The sequence below is a fragment of the Macaca nemestrina genome, chromosome 5 (genome assembly GCF_043159975.1).
Source record: "Macaca nemestrina isolate mMacNem1 chromosome 5, mMacNem.hap1, whole genome shotgun sequence".
NCBI lineage: Eukaryota > Metazoa > Chordata > Mammalia > Primates > Cercopithecidae > Macaca > Macaca nemestrina.
The window spans coordinates 132,944,438-132,971,609 of record NC_092129.1 but is presented as its reverse complement, the minus strand read 5'-3'; the positions used below and the strand labels follow the sequence as shown (position 1 = coordinate 132,971,609).

Here is a 27,172-nt window from a genome sequence, read left to right as displayed (position 1 = left end):
AATCTGGATCTGAAATGTGTTGCTAGGTGAAGATTCCAACTGCCTGGACAGAGGGCCAGGTAGGGGATTAGAGGTACCTGGCTTTGGGTGAGACTTGAGTAGGTGCAGAAATCCCAGAATAAGAATGGTTCTAAAAAACAACAAGAATGGTCCTGAGGTCTGCGACTCCTTCTGGCTCTTTTTGCCCCCACCCCACAGCTCGGTTAACAGTTGCTCTTATTATTAAAAACAAAACAAAAAGAACTCCACCCCCACACCCGCAAACCTACATACACCACATTCACTTTAAATCTTAACATTTTGATATATAAAAACCTCTGTAGTGCCAAATCAAATAAATATTTGAAATAATGATTTTCATATGAAACCTTGCTTATTCCAGTCAGCATAGTATAGTTCTGTTTTTTCCTTGTCTTGATAAATATTTCTGTTGAGGATGCGGCTTGTTGTTAGCCTTCATCTTTAGATATATTCTAGGATGGGATGGTAATGCTGTCATATTTTCACTACTTTGCTTCTTCCATTTTACTACCATGGAAGAATTTCAGACTACCATGAAAGAATGGTCACTTCTGCAGGAGAATCCCATAAAATCATAGCAAAAAGAGTGTCAGTAACAAGTGCTGAAAGTAATGGTGACATTTCTTTCAGACTACAATGTTACGATGAGGTTCTTTATTTTTTCTCTCCTCTCTGTTTGCTTTCCTACCTATACAACTTAGAAAATGAGCTGAGAAAAGTGCATGGTTTTCATAAGGATGAAAACATCTATTAGAATTGAAAGTGAGTGAGATATTCCATTTTTGGAGAAAGCAAATGTATGTGGCTAGTTGGTTTAGTAATGAAAATTGGCTTTACAATTTTTTTCATTCAACTCTATAAGCTGAGTGAACTAAATATGTAAAATGAAGTCTTTGACAGAAATATATTTGAGGCATCACCTACTGAGATAGCTAAAATAAAAAATAAAAACAAGTGTTGCGAAAGACATGGACAAATTGGAATCCTCATTTGTTGCTGATAGGAATGTCTAATGGTGCAGCCACTTCAGAAAACAGTGTATCAGTTCCTCAATGTTGAAAATTAAGTCAACAGTATTTAAAAGCAACCTTAAATGGTGTTAAAAATATATAGTAACAGAAACTCTCATTTATTGCTCCCAGGAATGAAATATGCTACAGCCATTTTGGGAAACAGCTTGGCAGTTTCTTACAAACATGCATAGACTTACCATACAAGTCATCAATCCTATTTCTAGATATTCATCCAAGGACATCAAAAACCTGTATTCTCTCAAAATTCTGTAAACAAATGTTTAGAGTAGTTTTCTTAATAATTACCAAAAATTGTATATTCTTCAAGTAATAAATAAATAAACTGTGATATATCCATGCGATGGAATATTACTTTAAAAAAAGAAAAGAAACAAGCTATTTACTTACACAAAAGCCCTGGATAAAACTTAAATGTGTCTTACTAGCTGAAGAAAGCCAGGCAAAATAATTATGTAGAGATTGTACAATTCCATTTGTATGATATTTGAAAAAAGGCAAGACTATAGGGATGGAAAACATACCAGTGGTTGCTACATGTTAGGAGAAGACAGCGTGGTCAACTATAATGGGGATACGCAGAAGGATTTTTAGTGTGGTAAACTTTTCTATGAGTTACTGGAGTGGTGGATACAACATTCTATGCACTTGTCAAAATTCATAGAATTGTACATTGTAGAGAGTGAACTTTAATGAATGCAAATAAAAAAATATGATCTAGAGTGTTAGGGAATCTTATTATGTAATGTAGCCTCTGACAAATAAGCCTAACTGTATTGTAATATATAGGAAATTTTACTACAGTTGATGTGGAAATTTTACTACAGGTCATGTGGGGAAAAAAAGGGGATGACTTAAGTAACTTTGCAAAAGAGGTATTCAGTTTGTAAAATTCAAGACGAAAACAACTGTCCATAAATATAATACTCTAGTTGGTAAGTTTGAATATCACACACTTATAGATGAATAATTCTTAAACTATGTGTATTATTAGAGATAAGCAAATAATGGAAGATAATATAAAGTTTCTCACTGTCAGGAAAATAAGTTACAAATAAGCAAGAGCAGAATGAACTCTGTGGTGCTAGACTAAGAGTCTGAGATATCAGTATGAACTCATATTAAGTTCAATATACACATAGGTTGATATGGAAATAATTACAGATATGTATATAATATGTGTTTATTTTCTATTGCTACTGTAACAAATTGTCACAAATTTAGCTACTTGAAATAACACAATTTTGTGTTCAAAAACAATCCTGTATGTCAGAAATTCAGGTTGGCTCTCCTGGTTTCTTGCTCTGGATTTTATAAAGTTTTTTTGGCTGGGTTTTCATTACAAGGCTCTAGGAAGAATTTACTTCTAATCTTGTTTAGGCTTTTGGCAGGATTCAGTTCCTCGAAATTATAGGACTGAGCTACCTGCTTTTGGCTAGCTGTTAACAAACCCCTGAAGGTCCTCTCAGGTTTGTAGATTCCTACATCTGAGAGCCAGCAATGATGCATTGAATTCTTAGAGTTGGAATCTCTCTGATTTTCATTTCTACTCCATCTGTTTTCCGCTTTCAGCCAGAGAAAATTCTCTGCTGTTAAGGACTCATTTGATTAAGTTGGGCCAAACTAGATAATACAGGATAAACTCCCTAATTAAATACTGTGATATAATTATATCTGCAAAGTCTCTTTTGCCATGTAGCACCAGTATTTACAAGTTCTGGGGAATAGGATATGGACATCTTTGGTGGGCCATTATTCTGCCTACTCAAACAGGATTTGGATACACACAAATATTTTCAAGCTCTGTTCATAAGAGGGCAGAGAAGCAGTGACTTATAAATAAATAAGTGGGGGTGGGGGAAAGGACAAAATTTGTAGAGGAATTCCAAATAATGTGTGTAGATACATTCCTCTACTAGAAGTGGAGCTTAATTGACTGTTTGAATGTAGTGATAAATAGATTCTGAGTATTCAAATTATTATTCACCATGATTTAGAAATATCAGATTTGAAAGACCCAAAAGGAAAATATGCTCTTCTGTTTTGACACCTTTCTGTAAAGAAGATTTGCAGTGTGTTCTGCACTGACCTAAACCACAAGGGCATTTTGTCACCACTTCCCCAAGATCTGTCTTCATGTAACAGCATCAAGCTCTGAGGACCTTGTCTTTCAAAATTAAAATCCTGATACCATGTATCACCCCACATAGAGGCTGAAATGTCTTCTTGACTAAATCAAGTTTTCATCTATATTCACAGTATCAGTGTCTCTACGTCCTGCTGTTCTTGGACAGGTTTTTCAGGTTTTGTTTATGCAAATGTCCTCTGTTTCTCTCCAGGACTTTTAAGGCCTGCTTACTTAGCTACTAGTATTTGCTCATGGTGGTGACTGATTAAAATCTATGGTGGAAAGATTTCATTACAGGTTTTCAATATTCTTTGAAAATTGGAACATGTTATGGATATACTCTATTATTATTTCTATTAGGAAGCCTTTGAAATATTTGGAGCAGTTTAACTTCAATTCACCTTTCTGTTGACAATGATTGTAAAATATGCAACTACATATTCCCTATGTTATGCAGAGTTCTGGGTGCTGAAATGACCAATAATCTATAGTTACATATATTCTCATGTACATATCGTGTCATTTTAGTCACTAATTTTTAATATTTCAAAATATACCAATCCTTCTTTTAAAAATTTAAAAATAATTTTTAAATTGCTTAGGAATTTGTAAATGTCCCTATTAATAATAGCAGCAAATTACAATTTATGCATTTGAAAATATTTCCATGAGTTCTTGGGATCATTGTAAAAGGTAGGCTAAGGTCTGTGTGGTGCTATTTCCCACTTTCAATGGTGAAAACCGCTACTCTTGTATCAACCTAATAGATAACTTCTTACATAGTGCAGAACTAGTTTGAAAACAACAGAATAATTCACACAATAACATTACGTATGAATTAGCTGATGCATTTGTTTTAAAGTATGCCTTTTTTGCATTTGTTCCTCCATCTACTTATCTATTCTTCTAACATAGTTCTGTTGCATAAATTTTAAGTAAATTTTACTCTTTTTATATTTTGTTTCTATAATTTAATTTTTTAGAAGATAAAAGGACATATGGAGATATGGCCAAAATTAAATAGCTAAGTTACCCAATCACAAATAGGTAAATTTTAGGACTTTTGTGTATTAAATTCCTACAGATCTCTGTTATTGATTATTAATTGATGTAGGCACTGAATAGGCCACACTCAATGTGAAGACTAAGGTAAGAATTTTAATGTTATTGCAATAAAGTTAGTGCGATATAAGTTCTATAAATATTATAGTATATAATACAAATCATTACCAGTTGAAACTAATCCTAGGGGAGGATTGATGTATGGCTGAGATTAGGTTTTATTTTCCTTAAGGAGTCCAAATTAGATCAGTGGATGTAATCATCCTTAATAAGAAAATTGTCTTCTTAAAGTTATAATTGAAAAGCGTGTTTCAAGAGGGAACATTTTAATTAAAATTTTAATAAAAGAAATTGGAAGCTACAGAGTTTAATTCACAGTAATAAGTTATTCTAGAGTTATTTTAAACTAATAAGTAACTTGGGATTATTTTTCTAAAGACGTTCCAAAAACTTTTGTCAATTTAGCTTTAAATATATTTTATTATTCTACAATAAAATAATGAATTAATTCATTAAAACTAAAACAATGGTAAGTATCAGCTTGTCTTCTAATACTGAAACTCAGGACATTCCCATTACTATATGATTTTTCTATTACTCCCAAGCTAAAAAGTTTCAATAGAAAATAGAAGTATGGGATACCTCCTGAGAAACAAATGGTCCACTGAATTTTAATAAAATACATCTTTATTTATTAAGGCTACTACTTAATCCTCATTATGATGTATCTAATTGTGGCTTGCATTATGCAAAACATATTTATAATTTAAACAATTATATTAGTTGATTAACTTTTGATACAGTCAAAATATTTGCCTGATACTATTTCTTGGCATTTCATCTGTTATAGCATGTTGAGGATAACACTGCAATAGAGAAAGGGCATAGATGGGAAAGGAGACAGCTGTAGTTTGCATAAGCTCTAAGCTAAAAGAAACACAGATTATGAAAATGTGTCTTTGTATATCCAACATTAACTAGGGGAATTGGGACAGTTATTGGATAAATTCACTACAGGTGACAAGAATAATTGACCAACTAGTTTAATCGAAATATATGGAAGACTATATACATTCCAAAAATACGGCCCAACATCACTGATTTCTGTATAAGATGAAGACCTGTAAAATAGATTCTAGTTCTCAGTCTCTTACCTAGTTTTGGAAATTCCAGTGTGAGACAGGGAATGATATGGAGCTCCTTTTAGTAACAACCAAAACCTATGCGAGGCCCATGGGAGCCTAAGGTTTTTGAATTCTTGCATTTCCTGGGAGGCAGAAAGTGGCCTTCAGTGGAAGTCCAAAAACCAAGAAGAGAGATTGAGTTGCTGTAGGGGATATTTGTTGCACTGTTTCTCCCTCCATTGTATGCAGTTGAAATCAAGCCTATTCATGAGTGTGATCAGGATGGACTTAACTGGAGCAGCAGTTGGAAAGGGTATGCCTTGTAAACTGTGATGGACTAAGTCCTGGGCAGTATTGAAATGTTGATGTTATAATTCAGTGAAATAAAGTGTCAAGAAAAAAAGAAAAAAAGTGAAAAGACAAAAGAGAAGAAAGGAAAACTAAAAAAGTGAAAAGATCAATAAAATAAGAGAGGAAAGAGAAAGAAACTTGAAATGTCATTTCGATCTCTCTTACTTTGTCACTTCAAAATCTCCTTCTTTTATTGTTCCAGTTGTAGAGTTCTATCGAGGTGATACTGGAGCCAGGCTGGAGTGAAAACCCAAGAACAATAATTATGCTTAAGTCTGGTAGGCTCTAGCTCTCAGCTGATAATCTAGGAAATAAGCTATTGAAGTACATGTACTATCATGTTCCCTAGAGGACAGACAATATCTATGCTGTAAATGGGAATAGGGAGCAGGAAATCATGCACTATATTGTCGGAGGCTCTTCCAATGTATATTTTCCTCCAATTTCAACACACACACATAAAGGAAGTTAGTACTTCAGGCTTGGCTCACCCCGCAGATTGGTAGTAATGACAATAAAGATATTTATAACGAGAAAAATTCAACATGTCTGAGGAGTTTCAGTATTATGAGTGAAAGCTAGCAGATAGCAAAATATATCTAGGGAAGCCAAATTCATAGCTTAACACAAGATTTAAACAAATGGAAAAAGTCTTACAGAAATAATTACAATGGAAATACGAAGGACAATGAAGCCATTATAAAGCATAGCCACTTCAATATATTAGATACAAAAAAAAAGTTGAAATATGTAACTCAAAGGGATAGATTGCATCATAAAATAAAAGCTTTAAAATAATGAATGAGTGATCAGATAATTTGTGGAGGAATTCTTGCATAAGACACCAGAAGAGGGCCAAGAGGAAATGAGTGAGGACAAAGTTAAGGTGTGAGGAAATTAAAATCTGTAACGATACTAATATCTATCACAGAGAAGTCATAAAAGGAGAAAAAATATAAAATGAAGATGATTAAGGTTTTAACAAATTACATCCTATAATAGAATAAAAAATCAGATCTCAGGTTCAAAGTGTTCATAACATGATATGCAGAATAGCCAATATTTGAAACAAATTCACACTCTAGAAGCACTACAATGAATTTTAGGAACATTAACACCAAGAACATATATTTTTCTTAAGTTTCCAGGGTAGAAAAGCAGATCACTGCAAGGGAAAAGATTCAGATTGAGATCCCACAACAGGGTGACTATAGTCAATAACTTAATTTTACATTTTAGAATAACCATTATAAAAGACTATGATTGTATTGTTCATAACACAAATGATAAATGCTTGAGACTATGACACTCTATTCTCCATGATGTGATTATTTCACATTGCATACCTGTATCAAAACATTCAAAACATCACATGTACCCCACAAATATACACACTTACTATATACTCACAAAAATTAAAAATTAAAAAAATTAAATTAAATACAAAAATGTCCACAATTAGCAAAAACAATTTTTAACCTAAACTTTTATATCTAGATAATGTATAATTTAAATGGGAGAGTTAATTAAAAGTATTTTCAATCATAAAGAATATGAGAATTTTTGTCTCACTGAGACATAGAAGAAGTTTCTTAAAAAAATAAATAAAAACAAAGACCAACTCTGGGTGACTTTATTCAAATAGGAGGAAATTGAAGTGCAGAACAAATCAATAAGTTTAGAAAACGAAGCATGACTAAAAATTCTAGTAGAATTAATTGTCCAAATAAGTAATCATCACAATTTTTAGGGTATTCATTGTTGTTTTAAATCATAATTTGATTTTTATAATATTGTCTTATAGTTTTGTCAATATATAAAAGCACTGTTTATGTTGATAGGTTGATCTTAAATATGTCTTCCTTGCTGAGGTTTCCTACGAATGTAAGAAGAATCTTGAAATAATGAATGTACAAATGACTTAAGTAATTGCTTAATGTCAAAATAATTAGATTTCTCTTTCCTTCTTATCTTTGTACTTATTGTCATATATCTTAATTTGAATTGTTTTGGACAAGGAATCAACAATATTTCAAACACTTGAAGTGATATTAGGCATTGATATGGTTTGGCTCTCCCAAATTCTGGGAATTGTATCTCCCAGAATTCCCATGTGTTATGGGAGGGACCCAGGGGGAGGTAATTGAGTCATGGGCGCCAGTGTTTTCTGTGCTGTTCTCATGATGGTGAGTAAGTCTCATGAGATCTGATGGGTTTATCGGGGGTTTCCGCTTTTGCTTCTTCTTCATTTTCTGTTGCTGCCATGATGTAAGAAGCACCTTTCACCTCCCACCATAATTCTGAGGACTCCCCAGCCCTGTGGAACTTTATGTCCAATTAAACCTCTTTTTATTCCCAGTCTTGGGTGCGTTCTTTATCAGCAGGGTGAAAATGGACTAATACAATAAACTGGTACCAGAAGTGGGGCATTGCGGAAAAGATACCTGAAAATGTGGAAGAAGCTTTGGAACTGGGTAACAGGCAAAGGTTGGAACAGTTTGGAGGGTTCAGGAGAAGACAGGAAAATGTGGGAAAGTTTGGGACTTCTTAGAGACTTGCTGAATGGCTTTGACCAAAATGCTGATAGCAATATGGACAATAAGGTCCAGTCTGAGATGGTCTCAGATGGAGATGAGGAACTAGTTTGGAACTGGAGTAAAGGTGACTCTTGTTATGTTTTAGCAAAGAAACTAGTGGCATTTTGCCCCTGCTCTAGAGGTCTGTGGAACTTTGAACTTAAGAGAGATGATTTAGGATATCTGGTAGAAGAATGCTTTACTAAGCAGTAAAGCATTCAAGATGTGACTTGTGTACTGCTGAAGGAATTCAGTTTTAAAAGGGAAATGAACCAAAAAAGTTCAGAAATTTCCATCCTGACAATGCAATAGAAAAGAAAAAAACATTTTCTTGGAAGAAATTCAAGTCAGCTGCAAAAATTTGCATATGTAGCAAGGAGACTAATGTTAATCCCCAAGACCATGGGGAAAATGTCAATAGGCCACCTCAGAGAGCTTCATAGCAGCACTCCCCATTACAGGCCCAGAGACCCAGGAGGAAAAAGTGGTCCAGGCCCAGGGTCCCCATGCTGTGTGCAGCTTAGGGACTTGGCACCCTGTGTCCCAGCTGCTCCAAGTTTGGCTGAAAGGGGCCAACATACAGTTCAGGCTGTGGCTTCAGAGGATGGAAGCTCCAAGCCTTGGCAACTTCCATGTGGTGTTGAGACTGCGGGTGCACAGAAATCAAGAATTGAGGTTTGGGAACCTCCGCCAAGATTTCAGAAGATGTATGAAAACGCCTGGATGACTAGACGAAAGTTTGCTGCAGGGGCAGGGCCCTCATGAAGAACCTCTGCTAGCACAGTGCAGAAGGGAAATGTGGGGTCGGATCCCCCACACAGCGTTCCCAGTGGCGTGCTGCCTAGTGGAACTGTGAGAAGAGGGCCATCATCCTCCAGACCCCAGAATGGTAGATCCACCAACAGCATGAACCATGTGCTTAGAAAAGTCACAGACACTCAATGACAGCCTGTGAAAGCAGCCAGGTGGGTGGCTGTATGTACCCTGCAAAACCACAGGGCAGAGCTCCCCAAGACCATGGGAACCCACCTCTTGCATCAGAGTAACCTAGATATGAGACCTGGAGTAAAAGGAGATCATTTTGGAGCTTTAAAGTTTGACTGCCCCGCTGGATTTCGAACTTGCATGGGCCCTGTAATCCCTTTGTTTTGGTCAGTTCCTTCCATTTGGAATGGTTGTATTTACCCAATAACTGGACCCCCATTGTATCTAGGAAAGAACTAGCTTGCTTTTGATTTTACAGGCTCTTAGGCAGAAGGGACTTGCCTTGTCTCAGTTGAGACTTTGGACTGTGGACTTGTGGGTTATGCTAAAATGAGTTAAGACTGTGGGCTGGGTGCAGTGGCTCACGCCTGTAATCCCAGCACTTTGGGAGGCCTAGGCGAGTGGATCTCCTGAGCTTAGGAGCTCAAGACCAGCCTGGGGAACAGGGTGAAACCCCATCTCTGCTAAAATACAAATAGCCAAGTGTGGCAGCATGCTCCTGTAGTCCCAGCTTCTCGAGAGGCCGAGGCAGGAGAATTGCTTGAACACAGGAGGCAGAGTTGCAGTGAGCCAAGATCATGGCACTGCACTCCAGCCTGGGCAACAGAGCAAGACTCTGCCTCCAAAAAAAAAAAAAAAAAAGACTGGGGGACTATTGGGAAGGCATGGTTGGTTTTGAAATGTGAGGACATGAGATTTGGAGGGGCCGGGGGTGGAGTGATATGGTTTGGCTGTGTCTCCACCAAATCTCAACTTGAATTGTATTTCCCAGAATTCCTACCTGTTGTCAGGGGGACCCACGGGGAGGTAGCTGAATCATGGGGGCTGTTCTTTCCGATGCTATTCTCACAATAGTAAATAAGTCTTATGGGATCTGATGGATTTATCAAGGATTTCCACTTTTGCTTCTTCCTCATTTTCTCTTGCTGCTGACACATAAGATGTGTCCTTCGCCTCCCACTGTGATTCTGAGGCCTCCCCAGCCATGTGGAACTGTAAGTCCAATTAAACCACTTTTTCTTCCCAATCTTGGGTATGTCTTTATCAGCAGCATGAAAATGGACTAGTACAGGCTTATTTCAGACGCACTTTGTTTTTTCCAAATTTTAAGTTCTCTGAAATCAGGATGCTCCTGGCATTGAAGTGAGTTACAGATATGAATAGAATCTACTATTCATTCTAGTAGAAGACAGAAAATTTTGTTCAATTTGTCTTAGTTTCACTTTTCTGTTGGCAGTATATGTAAAATATACCTTTCATTATCCTATGTACAGAATTCTGGGTGCTGAAATGACCAATAATGTATATTAATAAATAAATTTAATCAATTATTTTAGGAACAAAACAGACGAATACTTTAGTAAATATGAATACTTACTTTTTATGAAACAATTAATATCCCATTTAAAGCTATTAATGTAAAGTTCTAAAAAACTTTTGCATCCTAAAAATTTTCTTTTTTTTTTTATTTAGCACCTTAGGATTTATCTTAGATTGCCATTGATAGCTCATTAGTCTTTTTAAAGCATCATTTCTTCCTTGGTTCTGTCTTTTTTTAAGCTTTTATTTTAGGTTCAAGAGTGCATGTGCAGGTTTGTTATACAGGTAAATTGCATGTCATGGGGTTTTGCTGTACAGATTATTTTATCACCGAGGTAATAAGCATAATGCCCAATAGGTGGTTTTTCATTCCTCACCCTCTTCCCACCCTCCACCCTTAAGTAGGCCCCAGTGTTTGTTGTTCCCTTCTTTGTTCCATGAGTACTCAATGTTTAGATCCCACTTCTAAGTGAGAGCCTGCAGTATTTGTTTTTCTGTTCCTGTATTAGTTTGCTTAGGATAATGGCCTCCAGCTCCATCCATGTTGCGATAAAGGCAGCTAGAAAGAAGGGGCAGGTCACCTACACAGGGACTTTATACTAACAGCAGAACCTTCAGCAGAAACCCTACAAGCCAGAAGAGATTGGATGCCTAGTCAGCATTCTTAAAAAAAGAAGTTCCAAGCAAGAATTTCACATCCAGACAAACCAAGCTTCTTAAGCAAAGGAGAAATAAGATCCTTTTCAGGCAAGCAAATATTAAGAAAATTTGTTACCACCATATTTGCCTTACAAGAGGTCCTTAAAAATTGAAAAATAACTTTCTATATGCCTGCATAATTGTCTTGCAATAGACAGGAGTCTTATTTTCCTGTTTGACTTTTTATTCTTACAGAGCTCAAAACTTTCAGTAGGACAGCTGGGTGCAGTGGCTCACACCTGTAATCCCAGGTGGGTGGATCACGAGGTCAGGAGATTGAGACCATCCTGCTAACATGGTGAAACTCCGTTTCTACTAAAAATACAAAAAAAATAGCTGGGCGTGGTGGCGGGCACCTGTAGTCCCAGTTACTGGGGAGGCTGAGGCAGGAGAATGGCATGAACCTGGGAGGCAGAGCTTGTAGTGAGTCGAGATCTTGCCACTGCACTCCAGTCTGGGTGATGGAACGAGACTCCATCTCAAACAAACAAACAAACAAACAAAACAAAACAAAAAAACTGTCAGTAGGACATAAAAGATTATGACTAGGGCAACCAATTACTGAGTTTTCATTAAACAAATCTTTTCATTAGTCTAGGGATAATGTTTAATTACAATTGTTATATATCCAATAGCGGTCTCCCTAATAAAAACCATGTTTTATAATTTTTAATAATTTCATAATGTTTACATGCATAAACATTTTATGTTTTATAATTAGTTATATTTAATTGATTAATTTTCAAGGTCTTTAAAGTTTTGCAGTGTAATCTACCATGTGGTTTATCTATAATAATATGTTGAAAATAACACTGCCACAGAGAAGGGGTAGAGGCTGCAGATGAGAGGGTTGTAGTCTGTTTCTTCCCTCTGACAGTGATCCTGGCATATGCCCTGAGATTCCTGTGCTGCTGAAACACTCCACGATTGAAAGGCTGTGGTCATAAAGAGGGGAGTGGGAAGTATTAGTTTGTCTCACATTTCTGAGATGTGTGAGCTATGTACCATATTAATCACATTTGGATTCTGGTATGGGTTGGCTGTGTCCCCAACCAAATCTCATCTTGAATTATAGCTCCCATAATTCCCATATGTCATGGCAGGGGACCCAGTGGGAGGTAACTGAATCATGGGGATGGTTCTTTCCTGTGTTGTTCTCATGACAGTGAATAAGTCTCACGAGATCTGATGGTTTCACAAAGGGGAGTTCCCCTGCACAGGCTCTTTTTGCCTACCGCCATGCAAGAGGTGACTTTGCTCCTCCTTTGCCTTCCACCATGATTGTGAGGTGTTCTTGGCCATGTGGAACTTTGAGCCATTTAAACCTCTTTCCTTTATAAGTTACCCAGTCTCAGGTATGTTTTTATTAGCAGTGTGAAAACACACTAATACACGTTCTCACAAATTATTTTAATTTTTGAAGCAACTTGAATCTCTTTCTTATAAGGGATATAATTTGTACCCAGATCGATCAAAGAAATCACTGTCTATGGGCAGCTATAGCTTTACAAAATGTATTTCTTAAATAATAAGACTTGAAAATTAAAATTACTCTTTGATCCATGGGTTGCAGAATTGATATTGCGTTAGCAGGCATGAAAATAGTATTAAACTCCTTGGACAACTACATCACAACTCTTGGGTGACCAGTTGCATTGTCAATGACCAGTAACATTTTGAAAGCAATATTATTTTGTCAGCATTTAATCTCAACAGTGGGCATAAAATATTCAGAAAAACATGCTGTAAAAAAATGTTCTGGGCTGGGTGCGATGGTTCATGCCTGTAATCCCAGCACTTTGGGAGGCCAAGACAGGTGAATCATGAGGTCAGGAGTTCCAGACCAGCCTGGCCAACATGGTGAAACCCTGTCTCTACTAAAAATACAAAAATTAGCCAGGCATGGTGACAAGTGCCTGTAATCCCAGCTACTCAGAAGGCTGAGGCAGGAGAATTGTTGGAACCCAGGAGGTGGAAGTTGCAGTGAGCTGAGATCATGCCACTGCACTCCAGCTGGGCGACAGAGCAAAACTGTGTCTCAAAAAAAAAAAAATGTTCCGGAAAATAGCTGATTAGAAGCAGCTGTGGTCTGCAGCTCTCATGGAGAAGAATGAAAATGGCGAGTGAATTCTATACCTTCAACTGAGGTAACCAGGTTAACCAGGTTCTCACTTTGGGACTGACTAGGTGGTCCACATGACCCACAGAGAGTGAGGAAAGGCAGGTGGGGTGATGGCCCAGCTAGGAGTGTCGTGGAATCAGGGGAACCCCCACCCCCAGCTAAGGGAGGTGGTGAGTGATTGTGTGACCTGGGCCAGGAAACCACATGTTTCTCATGGATCTTGCAGCCCGCAGATGAAGAGATCCCCTTGTGAGCCAATACCACCAGGGCATTAGGTTCAAAGCACAGAGCTGTGCAGACTCTTGGAGGTCGCTCAGGCACACACAGAGACCCAGGAATTTTTGCATACTCGGGCCCTGGGAATTCTGGTGAGGCAGATCTGTCCATTCTCCTAGGAAAGGGGCTGAAGTCTGGGAGCCAAGTGGCATTGTTCAGCAGGCTCCCAAGTTAAGACCCACTGGCTTGGAATTCCAGCTGGCCAGAAGCAGCAGGCTGGATACTCTATGAGATGTTCAAGTTCACTGGAGGAGGGTCGGCTGCTATCTCTGCAACCTGAGTTTGCTGTTTTAGTCTGCCGGCTCCAGGGAGTCCGGGTGGTCCAGACCAGGAGCAATTCCCCAGAGCAGAGGACAGCTCTGTGGCAGATCATGGCCAGACTGCTTTTTTTTTTTTTTTTTTTTTAATGGAGTCTCACTCTGTTGCCCAGGCTGGAGTGCAGTGGCACTATTTTGTCTCACTGCAACTTCTGCCTCCCAGGTTCAAGCAATTCTTCTGCTTCAGCCTTCTGAGTAACTGGGACTAAAGGTGTCCTCCACCACACCCAGCTAATTTTTGTATTTTTAATAGAGATGGGGTTTCACCATATTGGCCAGGCTGGTCTTGAACTCCTGACCTTGTGATCCGCCCACCTCAGGCTCCCAAAGTGCTGGGATTACAGGCATGAGCCACAGCATCTGGCCCAGACTGCTTCTTTAAGTGAGACCCCAATCCATCCCTCCTCAATGCACGGGGCCTCCCTTCAAGAATTTTAGTGACTCTCGCCAAGGTTTCATGGACAGAACTCTGGTCTTTCTGGGTGGAGTCCCTCAGGGGAGGGGTGGCCATCATCTTTGCAGTTCAGTGACTTACGCTTTCCTGCCTGCTGGATCTGGAGAGTTCAGGAGGTCTGGAGGAGGGGGCTTTCCCCCCAGTGCAGCATACCTACTCCACCAACGGGCAGCCAGACTGCTTCTTTAAGCGGGTCCCTGATCCCATTCCTCCTGACTGACTGAGACCTCCCAATAGGGATCTCCAGGCACTTCCTGTAATAGCATTTGGGGGCAGCATCAGGTCGGTGCCCTTTGAGATGGAGCTCTAAGAGGAAGGAGCAGGCTGCCATCTCTACTATTTTGCAGCTTCACTGGTAATACCTCCAAGTGCAGGGGGTACCTAGGTGATTAAAAGTCTGGAGTGGACCCCCAGCCAACCACAGCAGCCCTACAGAAGAGGGGTCTGACTGCTGAAAGAAAAACAAACAAATAGAAATCAACAACAATAGCAGCATCAACAAAAAAGACCCCACAAAAACCCCATTCAAAGGTCAGCAACCTTAAAGATCAAAGACAGATAAGATCACAAAGATGAGAAAGAATCAATATAAAAATGCTGAAAATTCAAAAAGCCAGAGCCCCTCTTCTCCTCCAAATGATCACGACACCTCTTCATCAAGGGCACAAAACTAGGCTGAGACTGAGATGGCTGAATTGACAGGAGTAGGCTTCAGAAAGTGGGTAATAATGAACTTCACTGAGCTAAAGGAGCATGTTCTAACCCAATGGAAAGAAGCTAATAATCATGATAAAACGTTACAGGAGATGATAACCAAAATAGCCAGTTTAGAGAGGAATATAAATGACCTGATGGAGCTGAAAAACACAACAAGAAAACTTCACAGTGAAATCACAAGTATCAACAGCCAAATATGCCAGGTGGAGGAAAGAATCTCAGTGCTTGAAGACTATCTTTCTGAAATAAGACAAGCAGAAAAGAATAGAGAAAAAAGAATGAAAAGATATGAACAAAACCTCTGAGAAATATGTGATTATGTGGAAAACAAATGAACAAACAAACAAACAAACCTATGACTGATTGGGGTAACTGAAAGAGACGGGAGAGCAGAACCAAGTTGGAAAACATACTTCAGGATGTCATCCGGGAGGACTTCAACCTAGCAAGACAGGCTAACATTCAAATTCAGGAAATCCAGAGAAGTCCATTAAGATACTCCACGAGATCAACCCCAAGACATCTAATTCTCAGATTCTCCAAGGTTGAAATGAAAGAAAAAATGTTAAGGCAGACAAAAAGAAAGGCTAGGTCACCTACAAATGGAAACCCATCAGACTAACAGCGGACCTCTCAGCAGAAACTCTGTAAGCCAGAAGAGATTGGGGGCCAATATTCAACATTCTTAAATAAAAGAATGTCCAACCCAGAATTTCGTATCTGGCCAAACTAAGCTTCATAGGTGAAGGAGAAATAAGATTGTCTTCAGACAAGCAAATGCTGAGGAAATTCATCACCATCAGGCCTGCCTTTTAAGAGCTCCTGAAGGAATCACTAAATATGGAAAGGAAAACTGTTACCATCCACCACAAAAACACACTGAAGTACAAGCAGTTCTCATGTCTCAGCCTCCCAAGAAGCTGAGATTACAAGTGTGTACCACCATACCTGGATAATTTTTGTATTTTCTATAGAGATGGGGTTTCACCATGTTGTCCAGATTGGTCTTGAACTCCTTGCCTCAAGCAATCTGCCCACCCCAGCCTCCAAAAGTACTGGGATTATAGGTGTGAGCCACCACGGCCTGCCAGCATTAATTATCTTAGATCTGGATAACTTGCTGCAGCTTCTCCATCAACATTTGCTCTTTCACTTTGTACTTTTGCTTTATGAAGATGGCTTCTTTCCTTAAACCTCCTGGAGCAACTTCTGCTAACTTCAAACTTTTCTTCTGCAACTTCCTCCCCTCTCTCAGTCTTCATAAAATCGAAGAGGGTTAGGGCCTTGCTCTGTATTAGGCTTTGCTTAAGGAAATGTGGCTGGTTTGATCTGTCCAGACTACTAAAACTTTTTCCATGTTTTGCTTTTATATTATTCATGTGTTCATTAGAGTAGCACTTTTAATTTTCTTCAATAACTTTTATTTGCATTCACAACTTGATAACCGGCACAAGAGGTTTAACTTTTGACCTGTCTTAGCTGTCAACCTGCCTTCCTCACTAAGCTTACTCAGTTTAGCCTTTTGATATAAAGTGAGAGACTTGCAACTCTTCCTCGCATTTGAATACTTAGAGAACATTGGAGGGTTATGACTTGGCCTAATTTTAATATTGTTCTGTAGAAATAGGGAGGTCCAAGGAGAGGACGACATATAGCAACTGCCTATTGTTGGAGCAGTCAGAACACACACAACATATATTAATTAAATTTGCCATCTTATATGGGTGTGGTCCATGGCACCCCAAAACTATTACAATAGTGACATCAGGGATCACTGGTCACTGTAACAAGTATAATAATAATGAAAAAGTTGAAAATATTTTGAGAATTACAGTATTGTGAGAATGTGGCACAGAGATGTGAAGGGAGCACATACTATTGGGAAATAGTCCTTAGAGACTTATTTGATGCAGGGCTGCCAAAATCTTTAATTTGTAAAAAAAAAAAAAAAAAAAAAAAAATGCAGTATCTGTACAACACAATAAAGTGAAGTGCAGTAAACAAGGTATGCTTGTATTTGTACACTTATGCTCATAGCAGCATAATTTGCAATAGCCAAAGGTAAAAACAACCCAAATGTTCATTGACAGCCGAATGTATAAACCAAACGTGCTATATACACACAGTGGAATATTATTCATCCTTCAAAATAAATGACGTTCCAACACATTACAACATGGATGAACACAGATTGAAGATATTATGTTGAGGGAAATAAGCCCGTTACAAAAGGACAAACACTATATGAGTACACTTATATGAGGTACCTAGAGTATCAAATTGATAGAAACAAAAAGCGAAATGTGGTCTCCAGGAGCTGAGGAAAGGGAAAATGAACAGTTATTGTTTAATTTGCACAGTCTCAGTTGACAAAGATGAAAAAGCTCTGTAGACAGTGAGATGGTTGCAAAATAATATCAATGTACTTTATGTTCCTGATCACTAATGCTACATAATTGAAAAATGATAAATGGTAAATTTTATAGGAATTCCGCTATTGGAAAAGAGGCAGAAGCTGTTGTTTTTATTATTTACATACATTACAAATGTAACTTAAAAATGAGATTGATTTTGTGGCTTCTTGAGAAACCAAATGAAGAAAAATGGAACTAAGGGATGTCAATGATAAACACAGCCAAACATTAGTTAAATTGTTGAGAAAATACTTGAGTCAGTAATGACTATTGCAGTACGGAAAAGAATCCAGTGTGAACTCAAGTCAACTTAGATTCATACAGAGTGACTGGCATTATAAAGGGAGGATGAGGAAATAGGGAGCGGGTGAGTGGAAGTTCAATAGTGCCAGAGAAAGAAAACAAATTTAAAAGTGGGGAGTTTGTCCATGGAAAACACACCTGGGTTTGCTAACTGGCACTAACTGGCACTTGTGGGAATTAGGCTACACTTTTCCCACAGACACTGTGACACAGGGGCCCTAATCTTCAGGTGTTGGCTGAAACAAACTTTTGATGATCTTGAGTTTTTTCAGGAATGCACTTTAAGAAAGCCTAATATCATCCTACGGATGCAGCCTTAAACTGTTTGAAATGATTGAAGTGTGTTTTCAAGTCTTTATAGGCCAAAATTGGCAGGTATATTTAAGAAATAGGCTCCTCTGAGCCAGGCTAGAGTTTGGTAAAATAGAATCTTTTATAGAGGTTAAGCATCTTCTATAAGTCATATATTAAGGGAATTACACTTCATTGGGATCTGAATTATAAGAGGAATTCAGTAGGTCAAGTGTAAGTTTGTAATAAGCCAGTAGAATGATTACAGTTTTTTCTCATTTTCTTTTTTTGGTCACACATGCTTACAGTCACTTAAAAATACATGTATTTGCCAACACACAGGCTTACCTTTTTATAAAGGTTACCTGCTATATCTTTATCTGAGGATGTCCATTCCCCACTCTGAAAAATTTTAGACTCATTGTACCAACCTTCAAATACATTTGATCATGAGACAGGATAAGATGAAAATTGTATATTTCCTCAACAGACATTTACTCTCTGAAAAAGGGAAACAGGGCTGGGTCACACTCTACAAGAATATTTTTCTCATTTTTATTTTACAAATGCTTCTCTGATCATCTAGGCAACATCTAGAGAGGGTAAACTCCGTTATATCCCTGTTGGCAATCTTCTTTCTTTCTCATTGATAAATGAGTATGTGGTGCCCAGGTTCAGTGATAAGTTGACAGCAGGAGATGATAAACAAGTTTTGAAATCAGATCAACTAACCTTTCAGTCTCTGCCTCTTTCAAGCTAATGGAGATAAGTGAAACCAAATCAGAGAAGCTTAAGAATTGTAACAGGGTCCATGGCTACTCTAAAGCCATTGTATTCATTATGTAAGGACCATGAGATAAGCATCTGTTCTATTTAACCATCCACCACCTATGGTGTGGGCTTTTCATCCAGCATGGTATTCAGGAATGATCCTCCTTTCTCTGGGCCAGGGAAGATTCAAATTGTCAACTTATTGAACCCAGTCCCACACTGTTTCCCAGGGCCACAATTTTTCAGTCCAATACTCACCCACCACTCCACCTCCTCCCACATCTCAAGTACTTTTTGGTAGAGTGGCCATGTCTTCCAGTTCAGAGTGTCCCAAGGTATGTGAAAACTAAATCCAGGAAGTCTACCTAATGATGAACTTGCCTTTCTCTACACAGTATTTGAGTTTCTTCTCTGAAAAACACCCTGCTACTTACACCAAGGAAATTAATGCGGCTAAGGAAAACACACGACAGTGTATTCATCTCCTGTCTTTGCAACAACCACCAACAGTAGCCAATTCAGCTTATAGTGTTGCTTCTCTGTGATAGGCAATGTAAGTATTCAAAAGGCTATTCAGATTTCTGTCCCATTTTAGGAGAATATGAATTTAAGTAATTCAAAAGCCTAACATTCTGTCACAAGGGATTGTGAAGAGAAGACAAGGAAGAGAAAGAAAGTTAAAAAAAAGAACTTTAATTTCCTGCCCTACCTGTTCATCCTCTATCTCTGGTAGTTCCCATCCTCAATGGGGTAGTGAGCTTTAGAAATATCTAGATAGGTATGGGAGCAGCTAGAAAATTGGGAGTACTTGTACGCTTTCCTCAGAGAATAAGGAGTAAGCAAACTTTGAGGGAAGCCTTGAGTTAACGGTTTTACAATGTGTCCTTGGTAAATAAATCAAACTGCTAGAGCCCATGTCCTTTAATATGGCTTGGGTTAATAACTTTTCAGTTACCATAGAAATGGCACACAAAATTGCTAAGGGTGCTCAAGAGTAAACAAGAGGTAGAGAAAATCCAAGAGAACAGTATTTTACTTTAATTTGCAAAAACAAATTTTAAAAAGTATTGTACTACATTAGACCAAATTTGCTACACTGAATTCAAATTTATTTTATTTTTTTCAAAATGTTTTTTCTTCACTATTTAGCAAAAAGACTAGCGAGGAAAGTTAGCTCAATTCACAGAAAATAAACAAATTAATATTTTCCCTACACTTTTCAGTGAAATAGTAGCCATTTGGTGATCTGCAGAATCAGGTTGGTAAGGCTGTGTTGAGCTGTGTCCGCAGTGGAAAGGTTAGCCACCACCACCTATTACTGATGAAAAACACCAGCCAGTCCTCTTAGTTCCTGCACCCAATGTTGCTTTCTAAATTCCTTTAAGAGCTACTTTTACTTGCTGTGTATTTTTAAGGTGGATGTGTGATGAAATAAGGTCATATATGTGTCTATATACAAGTAGTACACTTGAAAAATTAAAAAAAAATTTGATGAGTTACAAATGCTAAAGCATACAGTATGGTGAAATCCTTTTGTCATAAGAGTTTTGGAGAACATCTAAAAGAGCTTAGTTTTATTCAGTTATGCTACTGAAAATTAATTTGTCAATGATATTGCTCAAAAATTACCAATAATCTGTAGATATAGAAGTTCCATTAGTACTTTTTATTATTTTATAATGAAATATTCTTGTCGATACTCTTAATATCTAATAATAAAATACTAATGGCTTTTCTGAAAACTAGCAGTGAACCTAATTTACATGGTTGTTATATTGCCATGAGATGGGCTCACCTTTGATCCCTTAAAAATGTTCTTATGGGTAGATGAGAAGAATTGCATATGGACAATTCCTAAAGCTAAAGAAATCCTAGTGCTAATATACTGTGGGTAGCTGACATAACTGCATTGAGTGGAAACCATCTAAGCATCTAGCTGCCTGTTCAGTCATTATTGCATTGCTCAAATATTCTATAATTTTTAGAGCTTTGATTCCCTTATCCTTGGTGACCTGAATTTGGAATCTATAAATGTGAATATTCAAATTAAATAATAATGATAATTTTTAAAACCCTGTGTATTAGGCCACATTTCATTGTCAAGTATGGGTACAAATGTAAATACAGACTGCATGATGTTACTTACTCTTGCCGTGAAATTAACAACCCCTGGAGAGTTTTGAGCCCAAAGATGGGCCATATATGAACCCACTGCATATCCCTACTTGCAATTTTCCATTCCTGTTCTTTGATCTGTATTAGTTTACACTACTTTGACATCATTCTGGCCTTTTGTGCAGCATCTTTACTCCAGTTCTATAGAGGAAGAGTAAATATCAAACACATGATCTTATTAAAATTTCCATGATGAGTCTAGATTATTTTTTACAATCACATCTAGCAATATCCTCAACTTATAAGCTAAAAATTTAAATAATGAAATTACTCTTGAATATTATGGTAGAAAAAATAAAACCCAGTTCCTTAAATTCACAAATTCAAAAGCTGATAACATTCAGATTAGCCTCTCTTTCTGATGTAGTAAACACTTAAGGAAATGTTTTCAGTAGATCTACCAAGATAGAAATCCATCACATCATTTATTTGTAGTTTTACCTCTGACATGTTATTTTATCTATTGATATCTCAGTTTTTTGACTCATAATTCATATTTAAACATTTGTTCAAAAGGCTTAATGTGATAATCAATGCCATATAATTATTATATGACAAATCCTATACTATGTGCTGAATTAATAAATGGTAACTATAATTGGAAAGAAGTATAGTATTGGGCATCTATATTTAAAATTGTGAATAATAAAAATTGATAGGTAACACAACACACTAGAATCTGTTTCTAATTCTGCAAATAGTGTTTCTTACTTTTTCCTCACAGCAACTCCAAAATGGAGGTACTATTGTTATCTCCATTTACAAATTAGGAAACTGAGGTACAGATATGCTCTCGGGTACTTGTCAGCAGTAGTTGTTCTACAAATAAGGTGAAAAGTAAAACCTCTTTATCATTAGGTATTGGATAAATAATCTCCCTAAGACTGTTTCATCCTCTGATTCTCTACATTGATTTCAAGGACTGCCACTATATTCACATGCAAAACATTAACAAAAAAAGTGTGAACATCGTTTTTTCAATAGGATTTTATGTAAGTTATTTAGCTCCTCATTAGAATAATTTTAGAATGACAACCTAATTTAGAATTTCAGTATTTTCTCTTTTAGTGGAAGAAGTCTTAACTATATGTGTGTGCTGCCATCTGATGATAAATTTCTAGGACTACATTTCATGTTAATGAATTTACTAAACTACAAGATGAGTGAAATAATTCATTAGCCTAACACTGTGTAAAAACATGGTTGTCAGCTTTTATTTTTTTCATGCAAGAAAAGACACACTTGTTACAGCCTGTGTCTAAGGAACAGAGATACAACACCACATTCAGTTTTCCCAGCAGAGGGAATATTATCACACTTACTAATAAAGATAACTTGCCTATTATTGAATACATATACTTAGAACAGGAACTTACCTAGTTAAATCCCAACTGACTGCTTGTTGTGGATGCTGTGCATCATCATTCTGAAGGGCTTATTCGCCCAGCAGCTGGGAGTCCTACCCCAAAGCAGCTCTATTGTCTGCCCTTTCTGAAAATTGCCGTAATCCCTTTGCTGGGCAAGCCCACTTCGAGAGCCGGTAGACATACATTTCAGGCTACCTTTCTCCAGTTCAGGACAACTCAGAAGAACTTTCCTAGTTTTATAGCTTCCCATGGGATTAGCTAAGGCTTGTGTTGTGACTATATCATAGACCAGTTTCTTCTTGTGCTTAACCTTGCTCCTTGACAGGTACATTGTAAAAATAAATCTGTAGATTGCCCCCTAATAAACATTCTGCATGCTAATCTCCATCTCAGAGTATGCTTATTACATCCAGGGTAACCTCCCTGTAACACTAATTATATCCAGTTTGTACTTCAGACCACTTTGAGAAAACTGTCTAGGATATTACCTCTGACTACTGTTGGTAAAATACTTCTGTTTTATGATACATCCAGGAATAAAGTCACAAATGGGTACTCATAGTTGCTGCACCAAAGCTATGAATTCCAGCTTTAACAAGTGATTTTATTTAATCAGGTTGTCACTTTAGGTGATGACTTCTTTTTCTGTTTTCGAAAATCTCTGCAGGCAGTTATGTTTGGCCCTTCATTCTAACTGTAATTCTTTCAGGTTCACCCCACACATCCCATGCATTGGTTATAAAACAGTTTATTCTATATTCTCATATTTTCTTTGAAATGTCAATCAGTTTTAGTGATAAACTTAATTTATAATCTTGTTACTATTTCATAATTTTGTACCTTGGTACTTGAATACATGCATTCTTATAATATTTTCTAATGTCTCCTTTGTGCTCATCTTAACTCCCCAGTAATAAGGTTTCTAAAATCTTATTTTTAGACAAAAAAAGAGAAACCTTACTTTTAAATGAGCTAGTGTAAGGCTATGATTTTTATTTATTCTTCAATCGTTTTAGTACTAACTAGGAACATTCATTTGCTCTTCTGGCAACCAAGGAGTTTGGACCCTTTTTGTCCTAAGGAAGAAAAGTGGCTAAGAGCAGAATACCTGGAGCTGGCCCACTTCCACTGGAATATGGACTCCAGTGCTTATAACTTTGGATAAGGTACTTAATTTTTCTGAATGTCAGTGTCATTATCTGTAAAATGGAGACGGTGGTATTATCTACCTCACAGGATTATTGGAAGAATTGAATGAGTCAATGTAAGAAGGTACTAGAAAATTGCCTGTCAATAAGCACCATATGCATGTTAGCTAAAATCCTTCCAACAGGAGAATGCTTATGATAGCTATTGATTTGTATTGTTTTGTTCAAATGACTTTTTGAATTCTAAGATGACCAAGATTAAAATGTTGTCCTTATGTAATTTGCATGAAGAAGTTGTTCATTAGAATCACCCTGCGGGGCCTGCACTATTTTCTAACCCTTGTTGCTCTAGGCCAGACCAGGGTTCAAGAAGCAGGTTGAGAGTGCTCATAAACCTGAGTGATACTGCTGGCCAATGAATGTGAAACTAATTACCTCATGTGCCTGACTTTCCTAAATTGGTCTTGTGGAAGAACGTAGGTTTAGAGTGCAAAGACAGTTTCTCTCAGCATTTATGGAATGCAATGAAACTAGAGAGTAAATTTACCAACATTTGTTTATCTGACAACATCAACAGGCTAAATATCTGGATATCTTAAATCTCAGATGAGTGTCTTAGCCTCTGGAATACTGCCCAATGAGGAAACCTATGAAATGTATGGATAACTTGTTAATCAATATTTGCCACATGTGCTGGCAGCATCAGTATCAGTTGGGAGCTTATGGTGACCTCCATGTCAGACCTCCTGAATCAGAATATCAGAGAAGGGGGCCCAGGCAAGTGTGCTTTACTAAGTTCTTCAGAAGATTCTTAAAGACACTGAAGTTTGAGAAGCACTGTCTTAGGGTACATAAGCATGAAGCTAGACTAGCAGAAACTCTGTCATTGACTAACTGTATGATGGTGAGAAAGTTGCTTACCTTTTTTTAGCTTCTCCTTCTTTTTCTGTATCATATGTTTGTTGTGAAGATCAAACCTTTAGTACATTGCAAGTGCATGGAACTTAACAAAAACTCAGTAGACATTATTATTATTATTGCCAATATTGATGTTGCTGACTTTTAGGTCTTATCATCTATAGCATGTTGCTGGCTGGTGAAATGACTCCTCTCCTGAGGGTGTAATATGCATTAACAATTTCTTCTTGTACATTTGGTGATTCAATGTTTGTTATTTAAGTGGTGAAATTGTTCACTACATTTATTAAATATTTAAATGGTAAATACTACAACTGCAAGGAAACAATGGATAAAAACTAAAAACACTACATATCAAGGCACCAGTTGAGATTGCTTTTAACGATTTTAGAATCCATGGTAGTAAATATACTGTAAATGTATGTGCAGGTATATAGTTTTCCATAGCTGCACCTTATCTAAGTTATAAACATATACATTTTGCATAAATTCCTTATATATGGTTTTTAAAAGCAAATTAATGAGAGGGCAGAGAGTTGGTGCTCATTACGTCTAACCTCAGAAGCAGGAGACAGATTAATTTACTTAGTCTGTTCCATTTTTAGAAGCAATGAACTTTTTTGAAAAAGTTTAAATAATCAAACTTCAGCTAAATTTTTAGAGTCATCCAGATAAAGGGAGACAAAGGAAGATGAAGACTCGTGAAATCAGCTGGCATTTCTCTTAGGCTGATTTATTTAACATGTAGTTCAACCTCCACAGTATTCTATTTCTTTCAAGTTGATTTACAGAATAATTTTGTGTTTTACAATTAACGGCATCTTCTATTAGATGAAATACTTTAATATATTGATATTCATTCCTAGGTTACCATGCTTCATCTGCCAATGCATTGAAAACTTTGAATATAAATTAATTCAACCACTGTAGAAGATGGTGTGGTGATTCCTCAAAGACCTAGAGGCAGAAATACCATTTGATCCAGCAATCCAATTACTGTGTATACACCCAAAGAAATATAAACCATTCTATTACAAAGATACTTGCGTGCATATGTTCATTGCAGCATTATTCACAATAGCAAAGACATGGAGTCAACCCAAATGCCTATCAATGATAAAGAATATGTGATACATATACACCATGGAATACCATGCACCCATAAAAAGGAACAAGATCATGTTCCTTTGCAGGGACATGGATGGAGCTGGAAGGCATTATCCTAAGCAAAATAACAAAGAAATGGAAAACCAAACACCCCATGTCTTCACTTCTAAGTGGGAGCTAAACAATGAGAACACATGGACACAAGGAAAGGAACAACACACACTGGGGCCTGTTGGGGGTAGGGGGAGAGAGAGCGTTAGGAAAAGCAGCTAATACATGCTGGGCTTAAAGCATAGGTGATGGGTTGATCGGTGCAACAAACCACCATGACACATGTGCACCTATGTAACAAATCTGCACATCTTACACATGTACCCCAGAACTTAAAATAAAAATAAAAATGTAAAAAACCTCAAGAAAAAAAGAAAATGTGATTTCTCATTGTAATATTGGAAATGTAAGTTAATAGATGGTAAATAACAGTATGTTTACATCATTAGAAGCAAGTTTTATGACTGATAAATGTTTGTATGAGACAAAATTCTAGCCAGTCTATGGAGGTTGAGGAGACTTCCCTGCTACTTTCACCAATTTTACCCAGCTTGTCTTTCACAGGTATGAATCTTGATGACACCATATGACCCCACAACTAGGTCAACCTGAAATGTGTGTTTTATTGAAGCAAGTTTTTGCCTATGTTTACTGTAGAGATAATTTTATAGCCTCCTATATCCTGCTGTTGCTCTTGGGCAGGTTTCCCAGGTTTTGTTGGTGAAGATGTCCTCTGATTGATTCTCTAGCAATCCTTTGATGACTGCTAGCTTAGGCCAATTTTCCTAGTGTGATGATTAAACTACAGGTAAGAAGATATCAATACAGACTGTTAAATTCAGAAGAAATTCAAAGCAGTTTGAAATCAACTTTGAAATATGACACAAGTAATAATCTATTATTTATTCTATTAAGAAAATGTTGAGAATTTAATGAAATTCAATTCACCTTTCTCTTGACAATATATGTAAAATATGCATTTTATTAGGCTTGTACAGAGACAAGATGCAAAGATATGCAATCATTTATATTTCTCTAAGCAAATTTAATCACCCGTTTCATGAACAAAACGATGAATTATTCACTCATTTGATATTAATACATACATTTTATGAAGCAACGGTCTTCATTTTGAAACTACCCATGAACTACCAAGTTTGTATCGTAAAAAATTTCTGTGAAATTTTAGGATTGTTCTTAAAGGTAAAAAAGTGGCAGTGCAATTCTATTTACTCATTATTCAATGCAGAACAGCTTTTTTTTAAATTAAGAGATTCTTATTCTATCACATCGTGGAAAGATAAGTAATGCATACATTTTAACACACCTTCTTTATTATTCTATTGGTTTCTATATCTATTTAGCTACTCTTTAACATATTACTGTTACATAAATATTAAGATAATTTAATTTTGTTTAATTTTTGTTTCTCCAATATGGACATT

The 27,172-nt window shown here is 37.0% G+C and overlaps 1 long non-coding RNA gene across 3 annotated transcripts; it reads left to right on the top strand.

Annotated features, from left to right (window-relative positions):
* Window positions 1-25,600, top strand: LOC105490889 (uncharacterized). 3 transcript variants are annotated; one of them, XR_011623669.1, is made up of 4 exons: window positions 1-59; window positions 19,357-19,514; window positions 23,560-23,669; window positions 25,436-25,600. It is a non-coding gene; the product is annotated as an uncharacterized lncRNA (long non-coding RNA). The 3 variants fall into 3 exon arrangements; XR_011623667.1 differs by having other exon boundaries at window positions 23,520-23,669; XR_011623668.1 differs by lacking the exon at window positions 1-59 and adding an exon at window positions 9,928-10,272 and having other exon boundaries at window positions 23,520-23,669.
* Window positions 25,601-27,172: the final 1,572 nt, after the last annotated feature.